Raw genomic sequence first — 10,881 nt, 5'->3', positions numbered from 1 at the left:
AAAAAAACTAAACAAACAAAAAAACAAACAAAAAAAACCCAGAGAGAAACAAATGCATGTCTACTGTTCAACTTGAATTTTCTACTCTTTTAAAAAATATTTTATTAGTTTTATTTTATGCGTATGAGTGTATTGACTGCATGTGTGTTGAACACAAGTGTACCTGTATTGTGCAGTGTCCGTGGAGGCCAGAGAAGGCCTTGGATTCCCCTAGAACTGGAGTTAGGGATGGTTGTTTGCTGCCATGTGAATGTTGGAAATTGAACCTGGGCCCTCTATAGGAGCAGCCAGTAGTGCTCTTAACTGTTGAGCCATCTCTCAAGCTCCCAGATTTTGTTTTTATTATTGTTCCCTAAATATTGGCATTTTCAGCTATCTAGAGATGATTCACAGTGTACAGGAAGATATACATTGGTGCCAGACCCCCTAGAACTGGAGTTAGGGATGGTTGTTTGCTGCCATGTGAATGTTGGAAGTTGAACCTGGGCCCTCCATAGGAGCAGTGCTCTTAACTGTTGAGCCATCTCTCAAGCTCCCAGATTTTGTTTTTATTATTGTTCCCTAAATATTGGCATTTTCAGCTATCTAGAGATGACTCAATACATTGGTGCCAGAAAATTGGCATGCTAGAATATAAAAGTGAGTGGAGCATTGTCATCCGTGAAGAGTCCTGAAACCACGGTACCATGGGTGGTAAGCCAGGATTCTATACAGCGTGCTGGAATCCATAGCTCCCATACCTGCCGAACATGTTTAGATGTTTAGGTATTTCCTTTTGGAAGGAATCCTGGAGTCAAGTTCCACGATGCTGGTGAGCCTCTCTAATGATGATATGAAATTTGTACACTCCAAGAAGAAGGTATTACTCACTTCAACTATCTGAAGAATCATTGGTACCATGCATTCCTTTATAAATGTGCTCGATTCAGCAAGCGCAGGAAAGCACAGGGCGGAGAAGAGATCACGGAAGGAGAGTGTGACCGCAGAGGACTGACACCTGTGCTTCTCAATGCTGTGGTGAAGCTGGCAACACCTGTGAGGTGGAGTGTTCCTGGGACCCGAAGAGGAATTAACCTCAATTCACAGGGCTTGAGGGTGAGTTCTAGAATGAGAGGGACAGAGATGATTTGCTTGTCACGGTCAGTCTCAGATGCAGGACTGTGGAGGCAAAAGGCTAATAAATTTGGAACGATGTGAGGTTCTAGATGTGATTGAACGGTGAAGTGAGGACAGGAATTGATACTCTGAAGGAAAGTCATGGGGAATCAGAAGGAGCAGATAGATTAGTAAGGGCAGATGGCATCCTCAGCTCCAACCAGAGAGCAGATGTAGGAGACCAATGGAGGACGAGCACCTGAGCAGAGGGCTCTGCAGCCTACCGGACTCGGCATCAGGAAATCAAGCTCTAGAGGAAGGACTTGAGAGCTGGTAGCTCTTGATGGTAGAAGAGCTGCCACCAGCGGAGCTAAAGCCACCTCTGATTTCTCTGCCACTACTGAAATTGAAGCCACCACCAAAGCCATGGTCACTGCTGTCACAATATCTGCCTAGGCCGAAGCCACTGCCCGCACCGCTGGCGCCGCCATAGCCGCTGGAGACGGTGGACTGCACCACAGCTGTAAGGGGGAGAGGACACAACAAACACGATGCATCCTTGAGGGCCATCTCTCCACACTGCTCAGCATCAACACAGGCAGCCTGCAGGTTTGCAAACTGGGCAGGAAGAGCAAACGAAATGAACTCATAGTGAGGTCCTCCAGTCCTCCATGGGACAGCAAACCTCACTATTTTCTCTCCTGATGAGGAACTTTGCAGAAGTCCCAAAGGGTGGTGAAGGAACTTGGCCTCTTGTCACCTGGAGTTTCGGCTCTCCACAAACTCTTTCACGTTTGAAGTCACTGAACGCAGTCTATGTCTGTCTGTGTTCAGATGGCATGAGCATGTGGTTGGTTACTGAGGGACATACTGCAGTGACACAAGACCTGGGACATCTAATGTACCATGAGCTTATACTGAGTGTTGTTTACAAAGCTACCTGAGGGCCATTTTAAATGAGCACACATAGATTCTGCAGGTGAGCGCACTGTATTACCACCCTCAGAGAACAGTGAGCATTCGCAGGAGACATGAGAGCAGCCTCCCTCCTACCTCAGAAGCTCTCACAACCTTGGTCTCCACATTCCTTTGCCTTCTGCCTTTGCTGTATTGTTTTGTGTGTGTGTGTGTGTGTGTGTGTGTGTGTGTGTGTGTGTGTGCGTGTAGATCTCTAACAGATTTGTGGGGCTGCTCCTCACGGCTTCTGGCTTGATCTCTTCCTTTTTCAACTGACTCCTCCTGGATTCTAAAACCTAACATTGTCCTTTTGCAAATCATTCCAATGCCCAACCTTATAATTAGACCCCTCTGAGCAACTATGCTAGGTTCTGTCTGGATGGTGGAATCGTGGACTAGTTTGGATACAGCTTGCTAACCAGTGTGTTCTCTTAAGGTGACAACTGCATGTCCTCCTCTCCTTGGTGTCTCCTCCCCAGGATGGCTGCTGACTGGCTGCTGCTCAGCTAGCAGATGAAGTTTTACTGCTGCCCCAGCATACCTGATCCTTTTTTTAAGTATAAAAACATTTTATACTCAAATAAACTTTAGATAAAATATATACATTTCTGGGAAAATACACAGGAGCCTGAGCTGATAATAATTCAAAGCTTCAGAGGAACTTTATCCATGAATAGAATCAAGTATTAAAAAGGAAAATATCAAGAAAAAAAACTTAACTCTTTTTTTTCTGAATGCACAAACTATAACTTGAAAATGATGAGACTGTTACAAGTTAATTTTTTACAATGAATTTTTAATTTAATTTTATGATTTCCATACAATATAGTTTGATGGTATTTAGGTCCCCTCCCCCTTTGCCTCTCTCCACAACTGTACCCCAATTTAATGTACTTTCTTATATGTGTGCTATGGTCTATAGAGCTCAATTTGAGTCCCCAAATGCCCCTCAGTGTGGGTCCATCCACTGGACCCACAAGAGACCCTGTAAGACCCTGGCTTTCCCCCTCCCAGCAGCCATCAAACACCAAAAGCTCCTTGGGTTGGTACTTCTTACCTATTTCCCCACGTATATGCTGGGATTTTTCTGGTTTGAGCTTGCAAAGGATTTGTGCATGTTGTTATCAGTGCTGTGAGTTCCTATGAGTAACTGACCAGCTGTCCAGAAGACTGTTTCCTTGTGGCCATTCACCCCCTCTGGCTTTTACATCTGTCCACCTGCTCTTCCACCGTGCCCTGACCCGGGGAGGCAGAGGTTTGAAGTAGCCGTCCTGTTCAGGGACAAGCACTCTGCGGCCTCTTGTTCTCTGCACGAGCTGGTTGCTGGATTCTGTGTTAATCACTGTCTGCTGCATGAGGAGAGTAAAGAGATGCATTTATGCTAAGTGTAGAGGTTGCAAAGAAGATGTGTCACTTAGGGTTAAGCATCTCACAGACCCTTATTCTCTGCATTTGATCAGTTGTGGAACTCTGTGTTAGCTTCTCTCTGCTGCTGCAGCTGCAAAAAGTTTATTTGGTGAGGAACGAAAGGTACACTTGTCTGTAAATATGAGGATGTGAATTTATAATAAAGTAGGAAAATCAGTTGTGGAACTCTGTGTTAGCTTCTCTCTGCTGCTGCAGCTGCAAAAAAGTTTATTTGGTGAGGGACGAAAGGTACACTTGTCTGTAAATATGAGGATGCGAATTTATAATAAAGTAGGAAATTACATTGATCTAGGGATGTGGCAAAAGTAGGTTTTTCTCTAGGATCTATGACCTCTCCAGTTATGTATATTTGGCTACTTATTCAAGAAATTTAGGGACTTTGCTGTTACACGACTGTTGAATACTCTATAGCGGAGACACAGGAAATCTTAAGTAGGAGGTCACAGGTAGCCTAGTTCTCAAGCATGTCAGTGTCTTGGGTATTATACAGTGTCCCAAGAACTTGCATTGAGGATAAGCTTAAGCAAAGTTATCTATGTCCTTATCTCAGACACCTTTCTTTTTGTCTTTGCATTCTTTGGATTTCTAGTTGTGGCCCCCAAGTTTCTGTAAGCTAGTTTTGATGGTACAGGGTACATTTGTTGTAAGGGGATCCTCATTATGTGGATTCCCTCTTCCTGTCAGTGATATCAGATGCATTATATTGTTATGAGGGGGCCTGGGAGTATTCAGTAGCTGCCAACTCACTGCTCGCCCTGAGCAATCTCAACTCAGCTCTTCTGAGCAATCTCTTCATATTGGACCTTGTATTCAGCAATGGTCCAGGTCCAGACTGTGATTGTTGTCCATGGACAGAACCATGGATGCATCCCAGACATGGGTTTGCACCTCAGAGAGTTCCTGTAAGACAGAAGGTCCTGAGATCATCTTTGCTGTGATGTTTTCAGAATTTCACAAGATCCAGCTCTTCCTCTTTCCACAAGGCCAAATAAATCAGAGATGGCAGTGCTCACGTTTTCAAAGATGACTGTCAGGTAGTTGATTTTATCTATAAGATCATCTGCCTTGGTTTGCAATGCAACCTTATTCAGATAGGCCACATCCACTTCTTGGGGTGAGAGTTGGCATTAAAGACTCACCCAAGCCCTCCTTGGTGGCCCACTCACCCCATTCTCCCTGGCAAGACTCCTCTTTGCATGAGTCAGAGATACAGAGAAGCATCTGTCTTTAAGCAAAGAAGCTTGAACCCAAGACTAACATAGCTTACTTCCTTCACTTTTACAAATGTATTCTCTGGTGCTGTGTGTGCTCCTGCTGGGCTGTTCCATTTTTTATTGACAGCAATGATCATCAAAGAAGGGAGTTGTATGACATAACAGTTTGCCTCTGTAACTAGTGCTGGGGAAAGATTGTTTTCTCTTAACCTAACAGCTTAGAGAATTAGAAAGAAGAAATAGAGAAAACCTCCATTAGCCTGCAGATAAATTATAGGAAGACAGTTTTCAGAAGAGAGTCAAGAAATGTCTTCCAGTCTTTTAATCAATGAAGAAGAGTTTCTTCAGTGGAGAGTAGACTGCAGAGACCATGACCTTTAAGAAGGGGCTGCTGATGGGGAAGAGCATAAACTATGAGATAGCAGGGAGGGAGGGCAGCATCTGGGGGGCTGACATCTTGAAGTGGGAGCACCTTGGAGATTTGAAGGAGGTTGTTTTTTCTGTCTTAGCTTTCCAATGGCAATGGAGCCCCATCCAATTTTTGGATCTTAGTCTCCGAACAACTTCCCCGGAGAACAGCTGAAGACCCACCAGCTTCACGTTGAGCTTGATTTGGAACACACTGTGTGGGCACAAAGGGAAAGAAAGCCACTGCTTCCTGGTCACCCAGTGGGATCCCTCCTGCCAGGAGCCAGCAGAATGCTCTCCCACAAAGAACGATGAACAGCTTGCTAATGAAGCATGTGTAGGTCAAAGACACAAGCAGGCACGGGACAGGTTCGAGCTGAATACTGTTGCCAAAGACGGCTGTGGAGGTGAAGAGCTGAGGGTGATGGGGTCAGCAGTGGATGGTTCTGTGGAGAAGGGGCTGCCTTGCAGGAGCCAGGGCTACAGATGGTCACCACAGTCCCCTTCTCCTCCCTTCCTTTGATCTAATGTTAATGCGTCTTAAGCCTAGCTACAAGGTTGAGTTCTACCACTGAGTTTTTGGGCACTCCTCCTGGAGCTGGTAGCAGCCTGCTCTCACCTGTTTTGAAAACATTCCCTCCTCTCACTGTGTTGGACACGGCCCCGCCTCAGGGCTGGCCTCCTCTGCGCAGTGGGGCCCTTGGATTCGGCTTCTGTAGCTGGTATCTGCATGCCACTGTGCCGGCTCACAGAGGGTTCTGGTAGGATGGACTTTAGAGGAGTCTTTGAACTAGCACAAAGTTCTTGGATTTCAGGTGCATTGAAAGATGTTTGTTATCTTTTCTGATCTGAATACTGGAGTAGGCGATTGGCTAGCCTCCTTCAGAGTCAAATGAAATACTGGACCAGCCTTGGCATTGAGGAGCCCTTCCTTGCCTCACACGGAGTCTGTGCTATTGCAAAAGGGATCTGAGCCTTCTTATTTGATCCTCAGTGGGTGGAGGAATTGATGCAATGTTTCCTTTTCATGGACTCTAAATCCAGAGCCTGAGTCTTAGAACCTTTTCTCCTGGGAACCAGAAAGTGTACTCACGTCTTATCTCAGGTATTCTACAATTAAAGCATCACCAGGAGAACTGCACTTCTAATATATTTTTTTCTTTTTTGTTTTCTGACAGCTTCTCCTTATGAAGCCCAGGCAGCTCAACACTCAAAATTTTATAAAGAGCACAAACTTAAAAGAGATACAAATGACATGGAGTCACACCAACATTTCATAACTGATAGTTTAGCACGCATCCTTGGATTCCCCCTCTCTCCCGCTCCCTCAGTTCCTCCCTCTCCTATCTTCCTCCCTCCCTTCTTTGGTTAGAAGTGCATCTCAGGTCTCAAGAAAACGGTCACACAATCCAAAGTATTTCAGCAAGGAAGGAAGTTTTGCTTCTTCAGAAGGATGCAAAGCTGTTCTAAATCCAGCAAGCAAGCATGCCCAGTGAGGGTCCTGCTGGGCTTTTACTCCTAACGCAAAGTAGGTCCTGCTCCTCACTCCGTGCATTCAGAGCTCATTTGTACATGGTTGCCTAATTCCAAACAACAATGCGGCTGATAAGCAAAACCTAGCTTTTGAGAGCAGGATGCTACCTTGAGCACCAACTGGAATCTTAGAAAAATGATGACTGAGGAGAAAGCCTTGCCAGATGGTGGTTTCACAAATTTCTTTAAAGACAGAACTTTATCTCATTTAACCCTTTGATAGAACGGTGTATTCATTTACATTTCACACACTTTCTTCCAATCCACTTCACTTTCTTGCATTGTAGTTTTGATTACAATATTAGTGTCAATTAAAACACAGATGCCACTTTGAGGCCACATCTTAGTTTAAATTTTTAAACTTCTTTTGGAATAGACAGCAAAAAAAAAAAAAGTGAAGATAGCTCAGAGGAACCCTGCCCACGCAATCCAGCTTCTCTAACTATTCGTGCACTTCACCCTGATGTAATTTGCCATAATTGACGAACAATTATAAAAATCCCATCAATTAGTCCCTAATCTATCCAGATCTCCTTAGTTTTAGGCCTTTTCTGATGTAGGAGATCCTATCACACCTTTGTCATGTTTCCCTGGTTTCCTCTAGGCTGAGATAGTTTGTCAATTTTTCCTTACTTTAATGATCTTTGAAAGTTTTGGGGGTCACTGGTCAGGTGTTCTGTAGAATACCTGTAATTGTTTATTGTCTGAGTTTTGCTTATGATTCAGCAGGGGTTCTGGGGCTCGTAGAAGGGGACCTGGGATGAGGTTCCTTTTCCTCCTGCTATAATAGCTACATACGGTACAGCTGTGCATGGAGCCCTGATCACCTGGGTAAGGCAGCTGTCTGACTGCTCTGCTGTAAAGTTACCTTTTTCTTTCCTTTCCAAACTGTATCTTTGAGAAGAGGTTGTTGATCACAGCCCACACTTGGGGAGGAGTTGCACTCTGCCTCCTTGATGGACCTGGGATGAGGTTCCTTTTCCTCCTGCTATAATAGCTACATACGGTACCGCTGTGCATGGAGCCCTGATCACCTGGGTAAGGCTGACTGCTCTGCTGTAAAGTTACCTTTTTCTTTCCTTTCCAAATTGTTTCTTTGAGAAGAGGTTGTTGATCACAGCCCGCACTTGGGGAGGAGTTGCACTCTGCCTCCTTGACGGAAGAGTACTTGCACAAGGTATTTGAAATCCTGCTGTGTAAAAGTTAACTCTCTGTGTCATTGATTTATTTGCTCAATCATTTGTTTATAACTATATGGGCTCATGAGCATTTATTTTGTTCTTTGGATCATAAGCCAATATAGTTATGTATTTACTGAGTGGCTTAAATTGTTCCAAGCCACTGAGAGTTCTGCCCATTATGAGTTTCGTTTTCTGGGCTATTTCTGTTTTTGTTTTTTTAATTTTTATTTCTAAGCACTTCCTGTCATGGAACATGCTCCAGGATCCTTCCCCAAATCAGTTATTTTTACGAGGGATCCTTCCCCCTGGTTGGATCAGGCAGAGTTCTTCAGAGAAACAGAACCAGTAAGACATAATATATAAAGACTTTTACTTTAAGGAATTAGCATTTATGCTTATGGACTAGACGAAAAATCCAAATCTGCCAATTTGATTCTGAAGACTAGACGCTGCTACTTAGCCAGGAAGACCTAGGATCCTAGTTTAAAGGCTGTGAATAGGAGCATTCTCTCTTGCTTGGAGGATGATCAGCCTTTGTCTGATTCTGGCCTTCCATTGATGGGCTGAATGCCACTCACCCTGTGGGAGCAGTTGGCTTTGCTCAGTCTGCTCTCCAAATATAACATCCTGTAACATCTGTACAGAAATACCCGGAATAATATTTGACCACGAATCTAGGCATTCTGTGGCCCATTCACACAATGATAGCAGGCGATATTGTTAGGAATGACAGTCTAGACCCTAGATGAACTCATTGCTACTGGGATGTCACTGCTTCTAGGTGCTGTCAGGTGACAGTGAAGAAATGTACATATACATGCTAGTTTGAGTGCATACATATTTCCATATATTTTATGTATTAATTTATTTTTTCAGTGCTGAGGACTGAAACCAGGATCTTGCATATGTCATGCAACCACTGAGCTACCACCACTGCTCTGTGTGTTTTTATAAGCAGCACATCCTGTGTCCATCTCCCACTCATAACCACAGCGCTCGTTCTAGCCTCTTTCTTGGCTTCTCTACAGCCTCACACGAAGTGCTGAGAAACGCAGCTCAAACTATCTGCCATCTACTTGCTTAAGTGTTCTGTTTCACAATGTGCATTGTAATGGTCAAGTGTGTGTCAACTCAAATGGAGCATAGGTTGTCCAGATACTTGTGAGACATTATTTTGGGTGTGTCTGTGAATGTGTTTCTCTGAGATTAACTCTGCAGTAGTAGAGTGAGTGAAGCAAACTGCACTCCCTAGTGAGAACAGCTCTCATCAAATTAGTTGATGGACTTAACAGAACAAAGAGAATGAGTCAGTGGGCATTCCTTTTGCCTGACTGCCATTGACGGGGCATTGCTTGATCCGACCTTTGAATTCAAACCAAATACTGGCTGTCCTGGGACTGCATTTTATGGGCTGTAAATATTGCAACTTGTCAAATCTCTAATATTATGTTAGCCAAAATTTTAATAATAAACTCCCCCATCTTATATTGCCCTATTGACAAGTTAGTTTCTCTGTTGGGCACTGACCAATATACCTGGATACTGTGTTCAGCATTCGCAAGCCATGACCCCACAGGACCTACATTATTAAACAGAACACAGTGCTTACACAAAGAACCTTTGCCTGTTTCTTACAGGTAGACTCATTTCCAAAGCTCCTTAGGGCAGCCCTTTTCTCTCCCGTCCCTCTTCAGTGAAGTTATTTGGTACATCGGTAATAGATTCTTTTGTCACTTATCTCAACTTTATAACTAATTGAGGAGAAGGGCTGGAGCAATGACCCAGCCAATAAAATACTTGCTGTAAAAGCACGAGGACTTGAGCTAGATCCCCAGCATCCATGTAAAAGCCAGGCTCCATGGCATGGACCTATATAACTAATGGAGGAGAAGTGCTGGAGCAATGACCCAGCCAATAAAATACTTGCTGTAAAAGCACGAGGACTTGAGCTAGATCCCCAGCATCCATGTAAAGCCAGGCTCCATGGCATGGACCTATAACCCCAGAGCCGAGGAAGCAGTGTCAGGAGGGTCCCTGGAGCCTGCTGGAAGTCAGCACTTGCTGTAAAAGCACGAGGACTTGAGCTAGATCCCCAGCATCCATGTAAAAGCCAGGCTCCATGGCATGGACCTATAACCCCAGAGCTGAGGAAGCAGTGTCAGGAGGGTCCCTGGAGCCTGCTGGAAGTCAGTCTAGCCAAATCAGTGAGCTCCAAGTTTGGTGAGAGACTCTGTCTCAAGAAATAATATGAAGAGTCCTTTAGGAAGATATTTGACATTGACCTCTGGCCTCTGCATGTGCACCAGTGCATACACATACATGCACACATGACATGCACATATAAACACATATACATGTGCAATATACACTCAAGGGCTGAATACAGGCGTCTCAAGACAGAGTTGCATCATTAGGATTTTGGATAGTTCATCTTGAAAAAAATTTTCATGGTGGAAAAGATTGTTCCTGAAGCAAGGGGCGGAAGTGTAGAGAATTTCAGGAATAGGCCTGGACTTTCCTAAACTAAGACTTCTGTCCCTTCTCTGCCCTTTTGTTGATGCATCATACATGATGGGAGGGTCGAATTTTTCAAGACTAACAATATGGAGATGTCATTCTGATGATGCAAAGGACAGTTGTGGTCATCTCGTCAGCCAGGTTGGTCTCAGATGGCTTTGAAGGTCTTGTTTTTCACTGTTTGAGCCAACACACAACATTCTGTGATAGTACAGCTCTGTGGGCACGTCACCCTCTGGCCTCCCGCTATACAGTTTGCCCCTTTGTTTTTCCTGTCTCTGTCTAGCCTGCTTAATGAGCACTTAATTTTGTGCTACTGTGAATGGTATTAATTTTTTAATTGAAAATTTCAGGCTTTCTTGTGATATATAAGAAAGCACTTATCTTTGTGTCATTGCCTGGTGGGCCACAACTCTGCCATCCTTTAGTAGTTTCCAGGATGATTTTTTGATAGATTCTTTGGATTTTGTATAGACTCTAATTCCAGGCAAGAATATAGTTCTACTTTCCCATTTCTACCATGTGTAATTTTTACTACTTTGTCTCAT

This window comes from Nannospalax galili, unplaced genomic scaffold, assembly GCF_000622305.1.
Source record: "Nannospalax galili isolate Female #2095 unplaced genomic scaffold, S.galili_v1.0 scaffold979, whole genome shotgun sequence".
Classification (NCBI taxonomy): domain Eukaryota; kingdom Metazoa; phylum Chordata; class Mammalia; order Rodentia; family Spalacidae; genus Nannospalax; species Nannospalax galili.
This window is presented reverse-complemented; position numbering follows the sequence as displayed.